The sequence below is a fragment of the Engraulis encrasicolus genome, chromosome 11, assembly GCF_034702125.1.
Source record: "Engraulis encrasicolus isolate BLACKSEA-1 chromosome 11, IST_EnEncr_1.0, whole genome shotgun sequence".
Lineage (NCBI taxonomy): Eukaryota > Metazoa > Chordata > Actinopteri > Clupeiformes > Engraulidae > Engraulis > Engraulis encrasicolus.
The window spans coordinates 48,822,168-48,830,897 of NC_085867.1; the positions used below are offsets into that span (position 1 = coordinate 48,822,168).

Genomic DNA, 8,730 nt, shown 5'->3' on the forward strand with positions numbered 1-8,730 from the left:
ATATTACATTCACTTTACTCTCATATTCTGTTAGGCTTTTCAGAATATGTGCCACATTAGTATAGATGTTTACAGATAGTTGAAATAGGCCTACTTGAAAAAAGTAAAGGTAAAACGAATTGGTGCAAGATAATAAAAAAAAAGCCTACAAATCACTAAAACAAAGCAGAATAACATTTAAATCACATTGGAAATGTTTCAAAAGGATGTCTAAAAGGTATTAATCACAAAATATGCAAATCAGATTTGTAATCAATGTATTATTACCTTTTTTGTGTAGGCGGTCAATTTTGACCGTTAACACCATGAACGTAACCCAAATTCTAACACAACCAGAGGGTTCAACTGCTCAGCTGCAGAATTTTGCCCTGACATTTGACTCCTGTAATTTTACAGTCAACAGTGTTGTAAATGCTCTTATACTATGTGAGTTTACTCTGAAGTCTGAACATTGACACCCCATTTCTATTGTGCACAAGAATGGTTATGAAACATGAACGGGAGATTGTACAGCACATTGAATTGCATTTATGTATGCAATGCGCTATAAATAAAATTGCCGTGCCTTGCCTTGAAACATGAACTGGAGTCATACAAATGTTAGATGTATCAAATAGGTTTGAAACGAATGTCAGAAGAATATCAGAGTGAACCTGATGAAGCAACAGCGAAATTTGTTCACCAAATAAACTACTAGCAAAGAAGATCAGGGAGCGGTGATTTATCCTCCCTTGATTTGAAATTGTTAATTCATAAACATGGCATTAAAATCTTTACACACCCAACTGTATCTATTTGTCCATAAAGGGGTAGGCCTATGTTTGTGAGTCTATCTGTCGGTCTGTCTGTCTGTCTGCCTGCGTGCCTGCCTGTCTGTCTGTCTGTCTGCCTGCCTGTCTGTCTGTCTGCCTGCCTGCGTGCCTGCCTGTCTGTCTAACTGTCTGGCTGCGTGCCTGCCTGTCTGTCTGCCTGCCTGTCTGTCTGTCTGCGTGCCTGCCTGTCTGTCTGTCTGTCTGCCTGCCTGCCTGTCTGTCTGTCTGTCTGTCTGCCTGTCTGTCTGTCGGCCTGACTGCCTGTCTGTCTGTAACCCTTCTTCAAGAATATTTGTTTGCCAGTTCATCCGCTTGCCTTTGTGTAGGCCTACAACTGTGCTCTGCCTTTACGTCGCGTCTGCCTTTCAATAATCTCTGGCATCTTGTCTGTGGCTGGTCTCTTCCTATTCAATTCATACTTCCTCTCCATTCAGGCATGCTGTGAGTACCATAGTGCCAGGGCCGGATTAACACACAGGCTAGATATGGCTGCAGCCTAGGGGCCCCTACCTGCCAGGGGGGCCCTGATTGCCCAAAAGTGGAAAAATCGCAGAATTATGACAAGATTAAATATTGAAAAATGTATTTGTTATATTCAGTACAATTGGTAGATATGTTATCCTTAATTCCTAGCTCGTATTTATGACCCTGTCTATGTATCCTAAATGTGTTGGGAAATTTGCCTTCTTGGGGGGCCCACAGCAACCTGTAGCCTAGGGGCCCCAGGCAATCTTAACCCGGCCCTGCATAGTGCCCGTACAGTCTCCCCAAGCCGTCATTGGATGACAGAGGTATTCCTCTCTAGCTGAGATGTCATGTATTTGTAAATAGTGAAAGGGTCTCTGACAGAGAAAATAAAAACATGTCGAATTTTGGAATGATAAGCAGAGAGACAGTCAAAGAATGCGCACACATCAGTGGCACAGGTACTGGACCAAACGTAAGATAACTGAAAAGAAAATAACAACTGTGTGCATTGTGATGAAGGACAGTTAGTCCGAAACGTCGCGCCATTAAATATTTGGGAGCATTTAACAGTGTTGCGGACCTTTATTTTCTTTTCAAGCAGAGAGACATACTCAGATGTACGTAGGTAACGTCGTTAGTCATTTCCCTCAGAGAGGTTCCCCCGCCTTCTCTTTAATGTCCACTGAGTGACTGCTCCTATTCATCATCGTCGGCCAAGCAACAAGCGGTTCAATTTAGCAGTTCCCTGCGGTGGATAACCCATCCACACACACACGCACGCACGCACGCAGGCACGCAGGCACGCAGGCACGCAGGCACGCACACACACACACACACACACACGCACGCACGACACACACACACGCACGCACGCACGCACGCACACAGGCACGCGCACACACACACACACACACACATCCCTACTTCCCCTCCACTCTGGAGATTGGCAACTGGAACGTGTCCACCGTTCAGTCACTAGCTAGCCATGCAGTGAGTGCTACTTGATTGTCATCCTCGATGGCCACAATAATCTGGACCTCTGACAGTTTTGGCTAGGCCCAGGACAAAGTCATCTGAAAGGACTCCCAACCCCATACATACAATCAGGGCTCTAAATTAGCACCAGACAAACAGCCAAATGCTGGTGACATTTCATTTTGGCAGGTAGAAAATACCTACTTACAATACACTTTGACCCAATAGTGAGGCTCGTACTGTAAGATCTCATCTACTAGCCATTTTGCTAGTAGCTAGTTTTAGCTAGATGTACATTTTTTAATTTAGGGCCCTGCTGTATACAATGTAATGAGAACCGAATATCTGTTGCCCCCACTCTCCCTGGGCCCAGGATGATTGGCCCCTTTGTCTCTCCCTTGCATGTTGGCTTCCCTGCCTGGCCATAATAGTGGTTTTGACTGTTGCATTTGGACCTGGTCCAGAGAGGGGGAGTCCTCTCAGCCAGGGCCGTAACCAGACATTTTCAAATACCGAGGTCAAATACTGTGTGCTATACTACATACTGTACATTTACAATGCTTCAAACAGTTCAGTCAAACTCTTAAGTTTGTTTTCATTCATCACTGCCTTGAGGATAAATGGGGGTGCCGTATATCATTGTTGATCATATATCGGTTTTCATCAATAGATACAGTTTACACTACTGAAAAAAAAATACTGAGGACATGACCTCTGTGTCCTCAATGCTAGTTACGGCCATGCTCTCAGCCTTTCTTTCTCTCTCCAGTATAGAGAGGAGGGTGAGGAGGGCCCCTGCCCCCTGCACTTGGCACATTGATATTCCCTGCACGGCACGCCCACGCTGCTGGGAGAGAGGCTTTGGTGCCTGCCTGCACGCCTGCATGCCTTGACTGGAAGTCGCTCGCTGCTGAGCGGTGCCTAAGCACTGCAACCGTGCCGCACGGTTCAGCTATGATTCAGATGCGGCAGACAGTACAGACAGACAGCGTGAAGGGGGAGTGGAGACAGCCAAGGCAGTGCAGACTAGACAGCTGGGCTGCCTGGAAACATGGAAATACTTCTCTTTTCCCCCATTTCCTTTCCTCTCCCTCTGTCGTCTGTCTGTCTGTCTGTCTGTCTGTCTCGCTCTCTCTGTCTCTCCCTCTCCATCGTTTTTTCTGTCTGTCTGTCTGTCTGTCTGTCTGTCTGTCTGTCTCTCTCTCTCTCGCTCTCTCTCTCTCCCTCTCTCTCTCTCCTTGGTTTTTTTCACTCTTTCAGTCTCTTCACTCTTGACTGTGTTTAATTGAAGTGCATGAGCCTCTGTCATGCTTTGACTGCCTTTTTCGCTACAGCGCGTCATGACTGCATGAAAAGGTGTGACTCTTGAATGTTCCCATGTCACCAGCATGTGTAATAATCCCATTAAAGGTTTCGTTGGTCATGTTTGTTCCAGACGACCTATCATGAGGTATTCACATATGTGTGAAAGTGGTCCTATGATATGGGATGCATGCAAGAGGTGTATAAATGATGGTGAGTGACATCCACTTTTCAAGTCGGTTCTAATTGTTTTTTTCGTCTGTGGAATTTCACACCGTTTCACGTTGATAAACCATGGAGCGCAGGCCGGATATATTATTTCAAGGTTGAGAAACTTTATAATATACGTGTATATAAAAATATGGTGTGTTGTGTCTTGGTCCCAGAGTTGTGTGGGATAGGGGAGTCAAGAGTGTCCTTGGGAGTTTTTGAAATACACGGTTTTGTAAGATGTGACAGCTATAAGACCATATGGAATGTGTAAGTTAAAATTCTCAATTCAGAGTTCAATGGGTACAACAATGTAGCTGTTTCTGTTGTCACATTCTGGGCAGTTTCAGTGTATTTCTCAACAATAGTTTAGAGTACTGTTTCTCAACGGGGCTGCTTTAATACTAAGGGGGTGTTGGCTTATGATGAGGTCAAGGGGACATTGGAAGATTATGGTGAGGTCCAGGGGGCGTCTGTTCAAAAAGGGTTGAGAACCACTAGTTTGGAGAAAAGCTGCAATCTTGTCGGGAATTCTTATATTTATCTATCAGGAAAAGTGTGACAAACTAGGCAAATGTTTCGCCAAGATGTTTCAAGCCCTATTCAGCATCTTCTCAGAATTTCACAATTATCTTGGAGGAGTTCTGCCATGGGTTAACCGTGTAATAATAAAGCCATGGCAGTGACCATGATAGGGTCATTATATATAAAGTGCCATTTCAGTCAACAGAATGGGAGCTCGGTATGAAGAAATCACATCTCAATCAGACATAGTGTTTTGTGTCCATTAGTTGAAATGATTGCTTTCTCAGGTATGACTGGTCGAGAGGAACACAAATGGCAATCAAAGAAAAGAAAAGGAAAGGAGAGGCTAAGAAATAGAGAAAGGTATAAGTAGAAGTATCTTTGATGAGGATGAATGGGGAGAGCTATAGTGTCTTGGACTGATGAGAGGTAGGCTACAATCAGAGGACTTTGTGAACACACAGACACACACAAACACACACAGAGCCACTTACATATACACACAAACACACAACCACATGCATACACACACACACACACACACACACACACACACACACACACACACACACACACACACACACACACACACACACACACACACACACACACACACAGAGGCACTTACATACACACATAAAGACATAGACACACGCATGCATACACACATACACATGCGCACGCACACACGCGTGCACACTCACACACATACACACACACTGTAACAGCAGCAGTACAATCAGTGGTCATACAGGTACTGTGAAGTAGTGTATATGCTGTATACAAGGCACAAAGGCTTTCACTTCGCTTTCAAAGAGTAAAGTGGAAGTGGCATGGTGAAAGAAATGTTCATGGAATGTCCTCGCTCTCCTTGGAATGTTCATGTGGTTTTCTTCAGTGTATTGATGAGTCTGATGGCTTGTGGGAAGAAGCTGTTTCCCAGTCTGCTTGTGCGGTGCCACATGCTGTGGGTACCGCTTCCCTGATGGTAGAAGGGAGAACAGTTTGTGTGCTGGATGAGTGGTGTCTTTGATGATGTTCATTGCCCTCTTGGAACAGTGGGAAGTGTACAGGTTCTGAAGGGCTGTTAGACCGGGCGAATAGACCAGCCGCAACGCGATAGAGAATCGCAAGCGATTGAAGCGACTAGAGTATGTCTGTTGAAAGCAGAACGCAAGCATTCCAACACTCCCATTGGCTGTAGTTACTGACCTCTATGCAGTCATTGGCTGTGGCGGGTTGTCGCCGAACCGCGTTAGGCATAGCTCATTTGCATAACATTCCCAGGAGTTCAACTACAAACTGTCGCTCTCGGCGTGCGAATCGCCTCTCTCCAGAATCGCTTTTGTCACGCAACTCAATACAAAGTCAATTACCTCCGTCGTTCGCCTCGCTCATGTCGCGGCTGGTGTATTCGCCCGGTTAGGGGTGATCTGATTATCTTTTCTGCCATCTTCACCACCCTGTACTGCCTTCTTTTTTTGTGATTAACATTTTTTATTGAGCAGACAGAAGTAAATGTGCCAGGTATAAAACATAAAAAACTATTTACAACAGGGAAAATGAGCTCATACAATAATACACACAATTTACAAGGAAAAGGATGCAGTAATACAAATTAAGATACAGACAATGACAACATTTCAGACAGTTCTTCCACTACACTGTTCCATGAGGAGATGGTGTGGGGTTTGGCTTTATTCATTCTTGCTGTAGAGCGTTCCAGTAGTGCAATAGTCTTAAAGTCTGAAAGCCAGGCAGAGTTCATGGGTAGCTGAGGGTTAAACCAGTGTTTTAGAATGGTTTTCTTGGCAGTTGTCAAGCCAGCACACAGAGTTCGTCTTTGAGTGACACTTAGGTCTAAGGAGTTATCGTCGTTTAGCAAACACAAATCAGGTGTTTTGGGGCATTCTGTGTGGATGACATCTGATATAGTTTTAGACACAGGGTCCCAGAATCTTGATAGCTATACTGCTTTCTTGTCTGCAGCTTGACGGCTGCCGTGCCAGACAGAGAGGCTACAGGTCAGGATGCTCTCAATGGCGCCCCTGTGGAAGGTGGTGAATATAGATGTGTGGAGGTCTGCTTTTCTTATTCTTCGCAGGAAGTGGAGTTGTGTCTGCAGAAGGGACTCAGTGTTTTTAGTCCATGTGAGGGCATCTGTGATGCACCCCAAGGAGCTTTTCACAGACTCCACAGCACTGCTGTTAATGATGAGTATGGGATGTGTCTGTGTTGGTTATTCTTTCCTGAATCCCAGAGTCCTTTCCAGAAGTCCTCTCACACCAGTGGATGATTTGATGTACAGGCCCGTAGCCAGCATTGTGGTGGGGGAGAATTTGGCTCCCTACTCCAATGTCCCCCAAATACACAAGCACACTTCAAATCTTTTAATTTAGACATATTTTATTCATTATTAATGAGTCGTGAGTCTGTTGTTGCTGTCCTTAATTGTTTGTCTGTTGCTCCCCACTCTTACGTAACATAAATGAACATGAAGTGAGGGGGTGAAATGGCTTTCCAGTCAAAGTGGGGGGATGGAACGTAGTTGGGGGGTTCGAGTGGGCGTGGGGGATGGGAGGGGGGGTTTGAACGAACCCCTCAAACCCCCCCTGGCTACGGGCCTGATGTACTTTCTCTATGCTGCGTCATCGTTATCTCTGATGAGGCCCACCACTGGTGTGTTGTCTGTGAATTTGATGATGAGATTTGTTTCAAATCGGGCACGGCAGCCGTGAGTCGTCATCGTGAACAGCAGGGGAGATAGCACACATCCCTGCGGCACCCCTGTCGTTTATGATGGTGGTCACTGAAGAGCTGTGGACTGTCTGCAGCCGGTCTGTTTGTAAGAAAGTCCAGTCGCCAGTTGCACTGTGAAGTGCTAATGCCTTGTAGTACGCTTGTTAGGGGACGATGGTGTCGAATGCGGAGCTGAAGTCGATGAACAGCATCCGTGCCTGACTATTTTTGTGTTCCAGATGAGCCAGGCAGGCAGAGGTTGAGTGCTGTTGCTATGGCTATGGAGGATGGATGTAAAGTGGGCCTTTACCAGTCTTTCAAAGCACTTCATTATGGGATGGGAGTGAGTGAGTGCTATTGGTCTGTAATCGTTCAGTGATGATGCCGGTGACTTCTTGGTGACACACACATATGCACGTACATATGCATGCACACACGCACACACATACCTACACACACACACACACACACGCACACACATACCTACACACACACACACACACACACACACACACACACACACACACACACACACACACACGCACACACACACACACGCACGCACGCACACACACACACACACACATACAGCAAGTCTTGTCCATCTCAATCATCAGTTTCTCTGTGACGGAGGTGTACAGTAAGAGTAGAAGTAGGCCTATACAGCACATCTAGCTCATTAGGTACAGTGAAATAAACTATAAACTAGGCATGACTCATACTAATATTTGGTAGTATTTCTACTTCTACGGTATACAGCTCCCATCTGTGACCCAGGCAACAGACCAAACATTAGCCCAGATTGCGGATGGTTGTGATTTGGTGCTGGTATTTGCAGAATTTATCCAGGAAAGGCAAAACCCTTTCCTGCAATGACACAGCCCTCTTCCAATATTGTCACCAGTTCACTGCACACCCACTCGTACGCACACGCAGCGCACACGCGCTCGCGCGCCCATGCACGCATGCACGCACACACACACACAGTACTTTTTTTCAGCAAGGGAACTGTCTGGGGCAGGCCATTAACATTAGAGTGACCTATAGTTCAGGGTTGGTGATGAGAGAGAAGGAGAGGAGAGGAAGCAATAAACCTGGACACCAGAAAAACTGAACTGCTCTCTCTCACACACACACACACACACACACACACACACACACACACACACACACACACACACACACACACACACACACACACACACACACACACACACAGCTCTCAACCCATCTATCATAGTCATTAGGCTATATCTTAATTTGTCACTGCTGTATGTAGCGGGATTCGTTTCACACATATATCTCACTTAATTTCCCATTAGAACAATAAAATTGCACAGCACGTGGGGACTCCACACTGAGGATTTTTTTTCCTGGATGTTTGCTTACTCGACAAAGCTTAAAGGTTCATAAATTATTAAGCACGATGGGAACCAGCAGCGCAGAAGCTGTATTCTGTCTGTGTGGTTCGCATGTACAGAAATAACCTGACACGGACGACGAAGCAGTCAGGTTTGGAGACGGTGAGAGAGTGAGCGTGCTAGGACGTAAGAAGAGAACGAGACAGAGTGCGCGTGTGCGGGTTCGCGTGATGTGCAGTCTCCGCCAGTCGTGTCAACATTGCGGAGCTTTCCGGAGGTATGAAACTTCACCAAATATCGACACAGCAATGCACACTCCGGGAGATCGTGTAGACTGA

The 8,730-nt window shown here is 45.8% G+C and overlaps 1 protein-coding gene across 1 annotated transcript in view; it reads left to right on the top strand.

Annotated features, from left to right (window-relative positions):
- The first annotated feature begins 8,572 nt into the window (after window positions 1-8,572).
- Window positions 8,573-8,730, top strand: part of adra1ab (adrenoceptor alpha 1Ab) — a 26,474-nt gene continuing 26,316 nt past the window's right edge. The window contains exon 1 of the mRNA XM_063210807.1: window positions 8,573-8,730. This exon is cut by the window's right edge and continues 75 nt beyond it. The gene's annotated coding sequence lies outside the window, so the exon portion shown is untranslated.